The sequence below is a fragment of the Camelus ferus genome, chromosome 22, assembly GCF_009834535.1.
Source record: "Camelus ferus isolate YT-003-E chromosome 22, BCGSAC_Cfer_1.0, whole genome shotgun sequence".
In the NCBI taxonomy this organism is placed as follows: Eukaryota; Metazoa; Chordata; class Mammalia; order Artiodactyla; family Camelidae; genus Camelus; species Camelus ferus.
The window spans coordinates 5,363,584-5,379,624 of NC_045717.1; the positions used below are offsets into that span (position 1 = coordinate 5,363,584).

Here is a 16,041-nt window from a genome sequence, read left to right on the forward strand (position 1 = left end):
CCTGTTCCAGGGCCAGTACTGCTGACCGAGGGGCCGGAGAGGGACAGACGGCCTGATCAAGATTTTGGGGACTTATTTACAAAGCCACACCCTACAACTTCGACACCCGTGACATCAGCCAACTGCACCAGTCTTCAAGGCGGTGGGTGGACGGGCTGATCAGCAGAAGGAGTCTTTCGGTCAGTTTCCTTGACGTGAAGCGAGCATAACACCGCCACCCCAGGCTCACTGTAAAGACAAATACTGTGTGGCATATAAGAGCTGCAGACTCATCCGAGAAGTAGGCACTGTGCCCAGGGTTCCCCAAACATTCGCTCATTGGTCCCCTCACAGCCACGGGAGGCAGGACCCATCATCTCCTCCAGTTTGAGAGTTAGAGAAACTGAGTCTCATGGAGATGAATTAACCCACTCGAGGTCACCCAGCCGCTAAGCGGGAGGAAGAGTGGGGCCTGGACCCCGGTCTGACTGTCAGACTTCCGGTTTCTGTGTTCTTGCTCCTGGTGCCGTTCCCACAAAGAAACAGCCCGAAGTTGTTCAAAGGCGAAATGCAGGTTTGCGTGTGCGTGTGCAGAAAGATGTCCACGACACAGTGTTAAGTAAAAAAAAGCAAGTGGTTCTAAGAGTTGTATATACTAATCCATCTTTGTTTGAAAAATAAAGGTACACACATGCTCAGAGATATTCTAAAAAGATGTTCAGGAAGCTATTAACAGTGATTATTCTAGAGCGACAGTTCTCAGCAGGGGTGATTTTGCCCCCCAGAGGCATCTGACAAAGTCTGGAGATGTTTTTGGTTGTCACAGTTTGTCTGGGGGGGAGGTGTGCCACTTACAGAGCCCCAGGATGGTTCTTCTGCTCAAACCTAGTGGGTGAAGGTCAAAGATGCACAGAACAGCCCTACAACGAAGAATTATCTGGCTCCAAAGGAGAAACCCTGCTGGAGAGATGAGGGCTCTGGAACCTGGGGACGAAGACTTATTTTTAATACCCTGCTTATCTGATGTTTGAATGTGTTACATTAATAGGAAGAGCAGCAACAAAATCTGCCCACTGTCAACTACGAGATCAGGCATATGAAGCGCCAGCACGGAATAGGTGCTCAAAGGGTGTTCTTTGCACAAGTTTCGGTTTCCGCATCTGTGGAAGTGGGTGTGCTGACGCTGGCTCTCAGGGGGCGGCTGCAAGGCTCATGTAAGACAAAATGTACCAGGTCGAGGGCAACCCACAGCTCAGTGCGCCGTGGTCACTCTTCAGGGACAAGCAGAAGCAGCCCCAGCGATGCTCCGGCTGTGTCTGAGGGCAGAACCAGCAGAGTCGGAGATGAACAACAGCAGCTTGTGCAGCTGTCAGAGGCAAAGCGATGGGGGGCTCCAGGGTGGATCCCTGGAAAAACAGCCCAGTGGGCAGCCTGCCAGAACCCACTGCAGGAACAGAGGACAGAGGCTTGTTCAGCACAGAACAGAGGGCTCCGCGCGGAGGGGGCCCGGCTGGTGACTACGCACGTGCGTGAGAGCCCCCACCTACCCATTTCAGCAAAGCAGGTCCAATAGTTTGGGAAAAAAAAATTTTTTTCTTTCCTCCTAACTAGCTGACAATAAAAACCTAACATAAGGATACTCACCACTGATTCTTATATAAATATTTCATACATATGTTTTCCTACCTCATGCTCATAGCACCCAAGAACATAGCAACCATGATTTTACAGGTGGAGAAACAGAGGTGAGAGTCCCACAGTTCAGGGTCAGTCATTCAGGCCCCGGTGGTCTGACTGAGGCTGACTCTGAGTCACTGTCCTGCTTGCGGGGGCAGCTGCCCCGTATCCCTTCTGTTACTGGTTACTCTTCTGCTGAAGATCAGGTGTCTCCACCCACCTTCCAGACCAGGGACACTTCTGAAAGACACACCCTGAGTTTGAATAGCCACATCCTTGTCTGAGACACAAGACACAGGAGCCCCATTGCTAAAAATCAACATAGCATCCCATGGCACTGAAGCTGACTTTGCTGGGTCCCTGTGAGACAGGGCTGCCAGATGACACACAGGACACCCTGCTGACTGCCCCATGCAAAGTGTCCCTCACTAAGACTATACAATTATTTGTTGTTTCTCTAAAATTCAAATTTAATCAGGTATCTAATGTTTTTGTTTGCCAAAATCGACAACTCTACCGTCAGGGCAAGGAGATTAGCTGTTCCCTCTGTCCCAGGGAACCAGTCTCATCCGAGAAAGTCTGCATTTGTTTTTCATAAGACCTCTTACTCACTTACCAAGGATGCTTGGAGACTGGGGGAGGCAGAGGGGGTCCCTGCCCCTGACAGTTCCTCGGCTGGTTGAAGGGACTTTTCTGGAAGCTGTCTGGAGCAGGCACATGGAGAAGGGGTTGAGAGCAGGAGACAGAAACTACCGGAGTGTAAGTTTCAGAGACCCTCTTTGCCACTGGCTCCATCTGAGACCCTCCTTCAGGTCTGTGAAAGTTTACTTTCTTTTCCTTCTTTCTTTTTTTTAAAGACTTTGTTTTTCTAGAGCAGCTTAGGTTTACAACAACAGTGAGACGGACGTTTTTCCCGTATAACCCCTGTCTCTACATGTGAGTGGCCTCCCTCCCCCGTTATTAACACCACTCCCCAGAGGGGTACATTTGTTATCAAGGATAAACTTACACTGACACATCATAATCCCCTGAAGTCCATCGTTTAGATTACAGTTCACTCCTGGTGTTGTACATTGTACGGGTCTGGACAAATGTCTAACGACCTGTATCCGTCATTATAATATCCTACACAGTATTTTTGTTCCCCTAAAAATTCTCTGTGTTCCACCTAACCCTGGCATCACCCCCTTCCCCCAAACCCTGGCAACCACATTTTGTTGTCTTCATAGTTCTGCCTTTTCCAGAATGTCATATATTTGGAGCCATACAGTATGTTTTCTTTTCAGATTGGCTTCTTTCACTTAGGAATATGCATTTAAGGCTCTTCCCTGTCTTTTCATGGCTTGCCAGCTCATTTCTTTTTAGGGATGAACAATATTCCATTGTCTGGATGTAATGCAATTTATTTATCCATTCACCTACTGAAGGACATCTAGGTTGCTCCCAAGTTTTGATAATTATGAATAAAGCTGCTATAAACATCTGTGTGCAAATTTCTGTGTGTTTTCAACTCCTGTGGATAAACACCAAGGAGCAGAACTGCTGGAGTGCATGGTAAAAGAGTACGTCTGGTTTTGCAGGAAATTGCCAAACTGTCTCCCCAGCACTTGGTGTTGTCTGTTTGAGTTTTTAGCCATTCTAATTGGTGTATAGGGGCATGTCACTGCTGTTTCAAGGTGCATTTTCCTAATAACTTGGGATGTAGAGCATCTTTTCATATGCTTATTTGTCATCTGTGTATCTTCTTTGCTCAGGTGTCTGTTAAGGTCTTTGGCCCATTTTTTTTTTTTTAATCAGTTTGTGTGCTTTCTTACTGTTGAGTTCTAAGACTTCCGTGTGTCTTTTGGATAACAGTCCTTCACCAGATGTGTGTTTTGCAAATAACTTCTCCCAGTCTGTGGCTTGTTCCCTAACTCCCTGGATGCTGCCTTTTGCAGAGCAGAGTTTTTCATTTTAGCGAAGTCCAGGTTGTCAGCTGTGTCTCTGACGGTCACGTCTTTGGTGTTCTGCCTAAAGAGGTTTCACCATGCCCAAAAGCATCTTGCTTTTCTCCTCTATTAACTTCTAGGAGTTTTATAGCTTTGTGGTTTACATTTTGGTCTCTGACCCATTTTGGGTTAATTTTGGGGAAGGGTGTAAGGTCTATGTCTAGATTCATATTTTTGTATGTGGATGAGCAGTTTCCAGCACCGTCTGTTGAGAAAAGTACCTCTGCTCCATTGTCTGCCTTTGTTCCTTTTTCAAAAATGGCTTCATTGTATTTATGTGGGGCTGCTTCTGGGCTCTCCATTTTGTTCCACTGATCTATCTGTCTGTTCCCTTGCCAATACCACACTGTCTTGATTACTTTGCAGCTTTATAGCAAGCCTGGAAGTTGGGTAGTGTCAATCTTCCAACCTTTTTTTCCCCTTCAATACTGTGTTGGTTATTCTGGGTCTTTTGTCTCTTCATATAAACTTCAGAATCATTTTGTTGAGATCCACAAAATAACGTGCTAGGATTTTAATCGGGACTGCATTAAACCTATAGATCCATTTGGGAAGAACTGACATTTTGACGATATTCATTTATGTAGTTTTCTTAACTTTGTGTATCAGTTTTGTCGTTTTTCTCATATGATCTTGAACATATTCTGTTAGACTTATACCTAAGTGTTTCATTCTGGCGGGGTGCTCATGTAAATGGTATTATGTTTTTAACTTAAATTTTACTTGCTCATTTTCCTATATAATAGGAATGCAAATGACTTTTTTTAATCTATGCTTTTTTTTTTCATAGAAGTATAGTCAATTTACAATGCTATGTTAAAGCAATTGGCTTTTATACGTTAATCTTATGTCCTGCGATCTGCTGTGCTTGCTTATTAATTCCAGGATGGACGCTCTTTCTCAGATAGGGGCCACAGATTGTACAGACCTCAGGGTCCACCAAACCTGGATTGGGTCCTGGCTGAGAAGGAAGCCCCTCCTTAGTCTGGGAGACCAGTGGCTGATGCTATGTGCCCAGCCAGCAGCACACTTAGCCCTCACCCCGAGGAGGAAACTGAAGCCCAGAGTGGTGGAGTGCCTCCCTCAACATCACACAGCTGGGAAGTGGGCAGAGAAAGGCCTTGAACCCAAGTTGAGTTTCCTCCTTGCTGGAAGAGCAGTGTTCAGGGCCCTGTTTTCCCGTGGGACTTGTGGGAAGGAGAGAGTCTGTTCCCTGAGGGTCCCTGCTGGTCCAAGCACTACAGGAAGGGACTGACCCCTCAGGGAGAGCCAGGGTCCTAGTCGGGGCCGGAGCAGGAGGGCGTTCTAGAATCACAAATGAAAGTTACAGAATTATGCTCAACAACTAAAAATACCATCAAGCAGCCATTTTGTGCCAGGCACGGTTGCTAGGAGACTTCACAAGCATAATTTCATTGAACCCTCACAGCAGGCCTGCGAGGCCAGTTTGATTTTGAGCAGTGTTTGGCAGATGAGAGAACCAAGGCTCAAAGAGATGGTGTGGGTGCCGGAGGACACCCTGTGGGTAAGCAGACCTGGGATTTGAGGCCAGGTGTTCTGAGAGAAGGGAAGAGACTGGAGAGTCAGGAGAGAGATGGTACCAGGCTGCTGCAGGGGTAGGCGAGGGCTGCTGTGTTAGTTTCCTAGGGCTGCTGTAAAAACGGCCGCAAACCTAGTGACCAGAACAATGCAGATGTAATACCTTACACTTCCGGAGGTCAGAAGCCCAAGTGGGTCTCACTGGGCTGCAATCAAGGCAGTGGCTGAGCTGTGTTCCTTCCAGAAGCTTTAGGGGAGAATCCAATCCCTTTCTTTTCCAGTTCGTCAAGGTCACCTGCGTCTCTTCGCTTGTGGCCTCTTCCTCCATCTCCAAAGCCAGAAGCATAGCGTCTTCTAACCTCTCTCTGACGCTCACTTTCTACCTCCTTCTTCCATATTTTAAGGGCCCTTGTAATGACTGGGTCCACCCCAGATCATTCAGGATCACCTCCCCAGCTCAAGATCCTTAACTTCACCACATCTGTAAAGTCCCTTTTGCCACATAAGGCAATGTATTCATAAGTTTAGGGGACTGGGACATGGACATCTTTAGAGGGGACATTATTCTGGCTACCGCAACTTCCTTGGCCTGCTGTGGGCTCTGCCTCTGTTCTAGAGGTAGGGTGAAGTCACTGGGCTGGAGTTGAGGGTAGGGATGGGGCTGGGCTGGTGAGTGAAGGGAGGCCATGGAAACAGGTGTCCTTTAGGTTGGGCCACGGACAGAATCAAGGGATGCTCTTCGCTGAGAGCCTCTGACCAAGACTTTACGAAAGTATATGTCATCTTTCAAGTGAGGGGTGATTCCTGCCCACTGAACCATGACAGGGGCCACATGGCAGGGCCCAACCCCTCTCAGGGGTGTCATCCAGGTCTGTGTCACTGGGTGGGACAGGGAAGAGCCCAGACAGGGCAGGTGGAGTGGCCTGGTGGTTCATGTCTGGTTATGTTTGAACAGAGTGATCTTTCGACTTAGAAGTTCCATTCATAGGAGTTTTTCCTGCAACGGACTCAATCATTTGTGAAGTTACGTGTACAAACTTAACTTCTGCAAGATTATTTGTAAACTGGGAACAACCTGAATGACCATCAATAAGGAACCATCTTGGTGGCTTAAGATTTCATACAGTGGAATCCTATGCTCTTTACATGCCATCATGAAAAAATTTCTCAAACAAAAGTAAGGTACTTGATATCGCACACTACAGTGAGTGCAAAAACAGGCAAAGGGAAAATATAAATACATATAGTACTTACAGGTGCACAAAACATTGCTGGAGGAACATACAGGGAACTGAGGGCACTGGCCACCTCCAGGGAGGCGAAGTGGGTCCCTAAGAGAGAGGGTGGAAGGAAGATTCCATGATTTACTCTTTCACACTTTTAAAATCTTGATCCATACAAGTGGGTTATGGATCAATAAATTAAAAATTAAAACGTTATTTTTTAAATCCTATGAAATCACATGCTCACAGACTTACCTGACAGTCTGAGTTGGAAACAGCTTCAGCCATTTGACTCAAGCTGAAGTCCTTTGAGCATAAGCTCCTATCCATGGCCCCTCTTTAGGGGTTGGGGTCCTAAGTGCTGGTTCCCCAGTACACTTTGCTAGCCTTCCTCCAGACCTTTGCACACAACAGTTCCCCTATCTGAAGTACCCTACATCCCCCTCCCTGTACCCCTCCCAACGACAATACCTATGTTACTCCTCTTCCTGAGCATATAGCTGGACTACATTTCCCAGCAGCTGGACTACATTTCCCAGCAGCCATTGCAGCTAGCTGTGACCAAGAGATGGAGTTCAGACCCATGAGTGAAGTATGTTGATATATCCAGGCTCGGCCTATTAAAACCTCCCATGCTCAGTCCTGCTCCACTTCCCCATCCACTCTCTGAAGAGAGGAGACTCCAAAGGCCTAGAGGAAGGTCCAGACGGAAGGAACCTGAGACCCTGAATGACTGTGTGGAGCAGAGTCCCACCAACCCTTAGCAGACCGTGACAGGAGCAGGAAACAGACTTGTATTAGCTTAAGTCATTAAGATTTGGGGTTATTACAGTGATTGGCCTTGACTGACATTCTAAATAACTCTGATTCATTCTTCAGGCTTAAATGCTACTTTGTCCTCTGGGCTGACCTCTTGTTTACCTTACATGCCTGGAGGTGGGACCGAAAGATGGCTGGATGCAACCGTGGGGTGTGCCTGGGGCTTGGCCTGGATTCAGGCCAGAGACGGGCAGACAGGCACCCACACTGAAAATAATACACTTGGCTGTAATATCTCGGGGCCTGTGGCAAAGTTCCTTGAAAAGTTTGATATTTGTAGCAGGAGGGATTTAGGGCTCCCATGAGTCCAGCGACTGTGGCCGAATCACCAGCCCAGGTTCCTTTCCTAAGAGAGAGGCGACATCCTTTCTGGTATGGTTAGGTTATAAAGGCCACATCTGTTCTGCAAAAATGGGGTTTTTTTTTTGAGGCTTGTCTTATGTTGGTGGCTTATAATGAATCAATCGTTAACTGATTTATTTGTTCACCTGACTTATTGAGCCCTTTCTGCAACGGGCTCTGGGCTGGGTTATAGAAACCAACGCCCAGCCGCTGCCCTCATGGGACTGACAGCCTCAGTGAGGAACCAGGTACCATTATAACGCAGGGTGCTGAGGGCTACGATGGGAGGACGAGCTTTCTCCATGGGGCTGCAGAACCTGAAGGAAGGGCCCTGAAATTTAGCCAAGGGGTCTGATCTGCATCCTTCAGGGAGAGTAGGAGTTACCCTGGAGAGGAGAAGGGAGGAGGGGACAGCATTTGGAAAGATGGAGAAGAGAAGAAATGGAGAATGTTGGGTGGACTAAGTTTACCTGAGGTTAAACCTGCAAATACTATCAAGGCACAATCAACCCAATAACATCCTACATTCCCCGATGTCCTGCTGTGTGCCAGGCATTGAGCCAGCCATGAGTTAACCTTCACAAGAACTCTAGGAAGTAGGTACTAATGTTCTCTCTATCTTATGGCTGCATTAATGCTATGGAATGAATTGTGTCCCCTCTAAATTCATATGTGGAAGCCCTAACCCCCAGTTTGACTGGACTGGGAGATAGGGCTTTGGGGAGGTAATTAAGTTTAAATGAGATCATGGGCTGGGACTCAAATCCAATAGGACTGGTGGCCTCATAAGAAGAGGAAGAGATCATAGCTCTCCACGTGTACACAGCAAGGAAAAGTGGTAAGAGGACATGGTGAGAAGGCAGCCACCTGCGATGCGAGCCAGCAAGAGAGCTCTCACCAGAAGCTGAACCCTGCTGGACCTTGATCTTGAAATTTCCAGCCTCCAGAACTGTGAGAAAATATATTTGTATTGTTTACACCAGCCAGTATATGGTATTTGTTACAGCAGCCTAAGCTGACTAATACAATCAGCATTATTTTGATTTTCATTACCATAGTCATCATTGCTGGTTTAGTAGACATTTCTTTTTTTTTCCTTCCAATTTTATTGAGATACAATTGACACACAGCACTGAATAAGTTAAAGGTGCACCACATAATGATTTGACTTACATATGTCATGAAATGATCGCCACTTTTTACTGAGCTCCAGACCTCAAAGTCCACAAATAACAAATATTGACAAGGATGTGGAGAAAAGGGAACCCTTGTACGCTGTTGCTGGGAATGTAACTTGGTGCAACCACTATAGAAAACAGTATGTAGATTCCTCAAAAAACTACGAATCGAGCTACCATAAGATCCAGCAATCCCATGCTTGGTACCAGGCCAACAGGCTGTGGATTTCCTCAAGTCCGTTTCACCAGCTAGACCCTATACTGAAACCTCAGAGCCTCTCTGAGGGTCTGATTCTTGGCTGAAACCCCAGCTTCTGGGGCAGGACCAGGCACAGAATACGCACACCCACGTTCACTGAATGGACAGACGAGATTGGAAGGGTACATGTTTCCTTCTGTTCCTGAACTCTAAGCCCAGCTTGGGTCTGAGTAAAGCAAAATGTAGTGAAACAGCAAGTTTCTCTGTTTTTCTTTTATTTCTGCCTAATGTTCCCTTTTGTGTAATCATCCATCCATTCCTTTGTTCCGTGCACGCATTTATTCAATTGATTACAGAATTACAAGCACCCCTTCCGTGAGCAAGTAGAGGAAGAGCAAGTAGAGACTGTCTTCCAAGAGCTCACAGCCAAGTCAAGGAGTCAGGGCATGGCGGAGCGCAGAAAAGATGGGACAGACAGTTACAGATAGCTCCCATACAATGTGGCAGGATGGTATAAAAAGTATAAGCAAATGACCGTTGGGGTACCAAGGACAAAATAACTAACTGCTTGGGAAGTCAGGGAAGGCTTCACGGAGGAGGTTACACTTAAGCTGGGCCTTGGAGGATCAATAGAAGTTTGCTAAGCAAGTCATGTAGGAGATCAGTGATCTGGCTAGAGGGGCTCGCATGTGCAAAGCACAGCAATGTGAAAGGCCTATTTAGGGAGGAACAGGACAGGACCAGGCTAAAGAAAACACTAGTAGCTGTCACTCACTGTTCAGAGTGATATTCATCCATGTGTTTGCACCAATTTAATTTTCACAACAAGCTGCAGAAGTACCTTCTGGTTGGAGAATTTGAGACTCAGAACAGTGAAATCACTTGCCAAAGGTCACGCAAGCTGGCGAGAGGCAGAGCCAGGACTCAGACCAAGTCTGCCTGGCCCTGGGACCCTGGGCTCCTCGGTCTCAGGCTGAGATGTTAGGATGGGGACAGTCATACAGAGGAACCCCATGGAACCCCAGCGTGTTCCCGAATCTGCAGGGAGGTGGCTGCAGCCTGGTGGAGCACATTTCAGTTATTTTCCAGGACCCTTTCCTTTGCGCTCAATGTCAGGACTGAAGTCTTGGGCCCTCGTGTGACAGGACCCTCCTTGGCATCCTTCTCTCCATCCACCCAAGTCACACAGGCCTTGTCTCAGTTAACCTCGCATTAAGGAAGGCCATGCGGAGAACCGACATGGCCTCATTTCCAAAGATGTCCCTGTGCACAGGGCTGAGGCCTCATCAACAAGAACACAGCCCCGACAGAGGCGGGAGCTGGCGGTGCTGGGCGGCACGCTCTCCGAAACCAGGCAGCTGTCTAATTACAGACCGGCTGTAATGAGAGGCAGGCGGTCTGGACAACAAGGAGTGGCCCCGGCATAGAGGCGGACCAGTGTCCAGGCCTGCAGGAGGCCTTCCCGGGGGCCACCAGCTCAGCGTCCAGCTGGCTGCAGACCACACACGTGTCGGCCCTACAGGGGATGAAGGGAAGGTGGGTGGGAAAGGGAACCGTGCTGAACGCTGGCCCTGGGCCAGATGCTAAGCTGGACGTCTACCTCCACGTTCTCAGGTGATCCCCCAGCCACCTAGAGAAACAGGTGTAACTGACTCCATTTTACAGAGGAGAAAATGAAGGCTTCCAGAAGCAAAACAAATTGCTCAGACACCTAAGAGTGGTGGACGGAGGATCCAAACTCCAGTCTGGGTGAATCCAAAAGCTGGTTTCCTTCCCAGGAGGAAATGAAGGAAGAGGCGAGTCCATGCTGGACCTGAGAAACTGTGAGGAACCCGGGGAGAACAGCAGAGAAGCAAAAAGTGAACATGAGGTTGGCTGTCAGCCCGCTGGGGAGCCCCCCAGTGCATGTGGGACAGGAGCCTGGGGCACCTATTTGGACGGTAAAACACCTGGTGACATCAGAAGGCTGAGTGGTTTGGTTATAAACTGGGGAGTCGTATTTCTCTTTTTTTATTGAGGTATAGTAGGTTTGCAATGTCGTGTTAACTTCTAGTGTGCAGCATAGTGACTCATTTATACACATATATATTCCTTTTCATCTTCTTTTTCATTATAGGCCATTACAAGGTATTGAATATAGTTCCCTGTGCCCTACAGTAGGACCTTGTTTATCTATTTATATATAGTAGTTTGTATCTGCAAATCCCAAACCCCCAATTTATCCTTCCTTACGCTTTTCTTTCTTTGATTTCTTCCCTTGCTTCTCTTTGGAGGCATAAACCCCTAGGAAAGCAAACCTCCCCATAACCCCTGAACTGGGCTGAGCTCCCCTCTGACCGTCCTCAGAAAGCTTCTCCGGCATGTACCATCCTCCTTGGAAGGTCCAGGTGGTTCTTTAGGAAGAGACTCATGCTTTCCCCTGGGGCCTTGGGGCCTGTTCAGCAGAGATCTCAGTTGTCAGCGGCTTGGTTACATCTGCGTAGGCCGAGCAGCTATGACTAACCTCCCAGAGCAAATGCGGCCCCCGTGGCGCACAAAAGCAGCCCCCACAGCCCCTCTCGGCAGCATCACCTGCTCCTGATTCAGCACAGGGCCTGCCGGGGGGGCTGCGGGTACAGCTGCTCTCCTGGGCTCAGATCGCCGCAGGAGCACCAAGCTCTGGCTGGAGTCTGGGTCTCCCAGCCTGGCAGGACTCGTCACAGCACTTTCTGGGTGAGTTCTGGGGCTCAGGAGAGAGCTAGAGAGCTTCCTTCCTGTAAAATGCCCACGCACAGCCCGGAAGCACCTCCCTGTGTCCAAGATGCTCCCCTGCCTATTCCAGTGACCTGGCAGCGTGAGCAAAGGTTGGAGCACAAGAGACTGAGTTTCACATTCTGGCTTTGCAACTTCTTAGCTGAGTGACCATGGGTATTTGATGTCATCTCTGGGAGCCGCAGCATCCTCAGGTGTAAACTGGGGGTGATAACCGTTACCCCTCACATTTGTACACAATAGTGCTGTGAAGTCGTGTAAGACCTCGGGCTTTGGGAGAAGAGGTCTTGATTCAAATCCTTGCTCGGCTGCCTGCCAGCAGTGCCATCTTGGGTGCTTTGTTTGCCCTTGCTAAGCCTCAGTTCCCTCATCTGAAAAATGGGGATAATGAGAGCCTCTAATCCACAGGCTTATGGTAAAGACCAAACATGACCCAAAGTGTTCCCTCCACCATTATCAGCTCTTCGCTGGGCACTTACTCAGAGCTCACCCCAAGGTGCAAACGCCCTAAAGATGCCTGGGCTACTTGCCTTTTCCTCTTTTTGGGAGAACACCATCCATTCAGACACACAAGAATTTTCTTTCATCATTCAGGAATCAGAAAAGATGCTCTCATGTTAACTGCAAAACAGCTCTCTTTCCACAAAGGGAAATTTCCATGACAGGAGCTAAGGAAACACGCCAACAGGGCAGGGCCCTCTGTCGGCATCATGAAGGCCTGTGTGAGAGCCGAACTCACTCATGTCTATACTTATAGATGTCACACAGTAGGTCTGCACACCTCAGGGTGGCTGGCGAGGGTGATGCACGTTTCCACTTCCACTCAAGGACTGTGTTTCGTTCACTGTACCAACAGATTGGCTGTATGTAGGACAGCCCCCCACCGCCCCAAAAAGCAGGTGGTAGGGTTGAAGGTTTGGAAGATGTTGCTGTTAAAAGAGACTGGAAGGGCCTTGTGTGTTTTGATCTCAGAGGCTTAGATCGCATCTTGTCAGCCCTGTGGCCACTTTCGCCTTGTGCGAAGGCGGAAGCAGCTGGCATCGCCATGGCAACCAGGCAGCATCAACTTTCCAATTCACCCCTGAATTTTCTATAACAAAGGCAGAGCCAGTGAAAACATGTTTGGGAAGTGAGAGCCACGAACAGAAAATCACACCAGGGAGCTGCAGGGAGCTGAAAAGGAGGGGCGGTCATGTTTCCAACCTTTTTGGTTAACCAAAAACGCAGCGAAAAGACATGAGATCAACCCCCATTCAGGCCGAGAGAAAGAAACGTTTCTAAGACTTCCTGAGATCCCAAGAACAGGGACTGCTTTTTCCAGTAAGATCACAGGCACTCACTGTTGTCTGCCAAGCTCCAGGTTAGATGCTGGAGTGAGAAGAAGGCGATGAGAGAAGAAAATGGGACCAGGTGATCAGTGGGATGGAAGTACCTGGAACCCAGATTGGAGAGGACTTCACGAAAGAGAGGTCATCCGTAGATTTTTGAGATCCAGATTCTCAGAAGATTCATCAGGACTAGGTACCTGGCATCAGGAAGATGACTTGGCGAGGGAGGGCAGAGCTCAGGGGCAGAGTGCATGCTTAGCCTGCATGAGGTGCTGGGTTCAATCCCCAGTATCTCCGTTAATAAATACATACATACATACATACTTAATTACCTCCCCCCTCAAAAAAAGATGACTCCATATCTCTCATCCCACTCACCTCATGAAGGTCCTGGTCTCTCCTTACCATTTTATAGTCAGCCACATTCATCAACGTAGGAAGAAACAGGTGAAATTCATTTTAATCATATATTCTATTGACTCCAAGAAGTACGTGCAAAATATTATCTTTTCAACATGGAGTCAACAGACAAATTGCTAATGAGATGTTTTATATTCTTCTTTCTTATTAAGTCTTAGAAAGCCGGTGTGTCTTTCATCCTGACAGTGCCTCTCTGTTTGGACTAGCGCATCTCAAGCGCACAGTAGGCCATCACATTGGACACTGCCATTCTGATACTAGAAGCGGAGGCTTGGTTATGTGATGGGCTTTGTCATACACTTCAGAGTTGGGACTCCAATCCAGGAACGTGCCTGTGAGAAGTGCTCTGAGTAGCAGGGACGGTCTTGGTGAGGAGGTCTGCTCCAGTGGGGTCCCTCCGCGGTGACATTTTGGTGAGGATTGTTCTTTGTGTGGGGGCCTATCTTGTGCATTGTAAGATGTGTACAGCGTCCTCGGTCTCTACCCACTTGATACCATTAGCATCCCTTGAACTGTGACAACCAAAAGTATCTCCAGATACTCCAAGATGCCCCCTGGAGGGGCCAGACTCGTCCCCATATGGGAACCACTGTGACAGAGTAAGGCAGAGATGAGAAGACAGGGAGGCATGGTGTTGGCTTACGTGACCAAAAGGTGGGGAAGGCAGGGGTGCGGCTGGGTCTCAGGGACAAACGGAATCAGCTACTGGAATATCACCAGAACAGTCTCTCTGCTTCTTTCATTGCTACTTCTCTAGCCCCGTCAGCCTTGCTCTACTCTAAGAGGCTGGACCAGGGCAGCCAATGGGCCCCACGCTCGTGTGTGTCAGCTTGACCACAGAGCGGGACTCTCTGTCCCTTACCATTGATGTTCATTCCCAGACTCCCAGGGCAGCCCTCTGATTGGCCCAGCTGGGTCACATGGCCACTCCCGGGCAGTGGGGAGGCAGGGCTTCCAGATCACGAGGTAGGAGCCGGGGTAGTAGTTCCCCCAAAGAAGCGGGTGACGTGCCAGGAAGAAACGTAGAAAACTCTAATGGCATTTGATGAAGATCTTTCTTCTTATCAGATATTGGAGACACTGGAGTTTTGAGAAGGGGAGATGGCTTTAAATAAGACACAAGTTGAGGATGGGGGTGGGCCAGGGATGGGGTAGGCCAGGCTGGGCTGGTGGGGAACAGAGAAAGTAGGGCTGACTCTCAGAGCATAGCTCGGCGGGGCCAGGCACAATTAGCCACAGGTGGTGGGGAGGGCAGGCGATGGAAGCCAGGTCAGTGAGCTGAACAACTAGTTCTGGGCCTTGGGGATGCGAATGGGAGCCTCCCTGGGTTGGTGGCCGCCTGGAGCACAATGATGAATTCTTACTATGACCCTGCTTGATTATATTTAGTTGTTGGGCAACTACAGGCAAACAGGCCAGACACCTGAGGAACAGGAACCTTAAAGACAAGAGGTCCTACGGGAAGCTGAGAGTAGGTGAGCTCCCCCAGGAGAAGAGCCTGCGATGGGCCCCGGGGGGACCACCTTGGGAAACGAAGAGACAGGAGCCAGCCAGAGGGAGGAAAGAGGCTTGGCCGGCAACTCCATGCATGTCCCACCAGTAGCATGGGCTCATTCCCGAGAAGCCTGCCCCCTCTGCTCAGGGGTGGCGGGTGCAGCTCCCTCAATCCCGCCGTGTGCCCTTGGGTGTGACTTCTCTGAGCCAAGCTTCCTTATCTGTAAATTGTGGGTAGGATCTGCCACCCCACGGAATTACAGTAAAGATCAGATGGGGCTATAATTGCTAAACATGAGGCACATAATAGATGTTTAACAAACTGCTTGGACTGCCTGTTGGCAGCTGCCTGGTGTTGGAGCACACGCCCCTGCCTGCCCTGAGTGTGGGAGGAGCACGCTGGTCTTTTCCTCCTCTAAGAGCAGCCATTGCTGGGCTCTCCCTGTGAGCCAAGAGCTTTTCTAATTGCTTTACACTCACTCCTCAAACAGCCCTGGGGGTGGCACTGGGATTGTTACCTCTGTTTCACAGATGAAGAAACTGAGGCTCAGAGACGTATAAAAGGCACACAGCTCTGAAGTGTTGGAGGTGAGTTGCAGATCCAGGCTGCTGGACTGAGAACCTGTTCAGCTCTGCTCGGCCACCCCATGATGTTCGGCACCAGACTCTGAGCTCCCTGAGGGCAGGCAGGGCCCTCACTGACAATCTAACCTGAGGGGAGCAACAGATGCTCTATAGAGAATTCAAACAGCGCACCTGGAGACAGCAGGACTCCACCCTGCCTCTGGGTCCTCAGTGCATCTTCTCATGGTACCGAGGCTCCAGGGTTGAGCAGTCACTCTGGAACAACAAGCAAAGTGATCTGACAGACAAGAGGCAGAGTTCCGCTGCGGCCAGATTGCCAGATGGACCCAGAACCAGATGCTGGGCTGTGAATGTTGAACCCATCACTTACTAAATCTGGGGGCTTTGGGCAAGTTACTTCACCTCTCTCCGCTCAGTGACCTCAAATATAAGGCAGATCACAAAAATATCAACCACACATAGTTGGTTATTTACAGGTAAAGCCTGGTACATAGGGAGTGCCGAATCAATGTCACTCAT

General features: G+C 48.9%; 1 long non-coding RNA gene across 9 annotated transcripts in view; it reads right to left on the minus strand.

Annotated features, from left to right (window-relative positions):
* Positions 1 to 16,041, minus strand: part of LOC106729421 — a 126,645-nt gene that overhangs the window by 30,922 nt on the left and 79,682 nt on the right. For 7 of the 9 annotated variants that reach the window (XR_004314215.1, XR_004314214.1, XR_004314213.1 and 4 more), the window contains 2 exons: positions 6,438 to 6,514; positions 2,273 to 2,360 (listed from right to left, as the gene is read on the minus strand). This is a non-coding gene — a long non-coding RNA (uncharacterized LOC106729421). The remainder of the gene's footprint in view (positions 1 to 2,272; positions 2,361 to 6,437; positions 6,515 to 16,041) is intronic. The other 2 variants (XR_004314212.1, XR_004314211.1) reach the window with 1 other exon arrangement.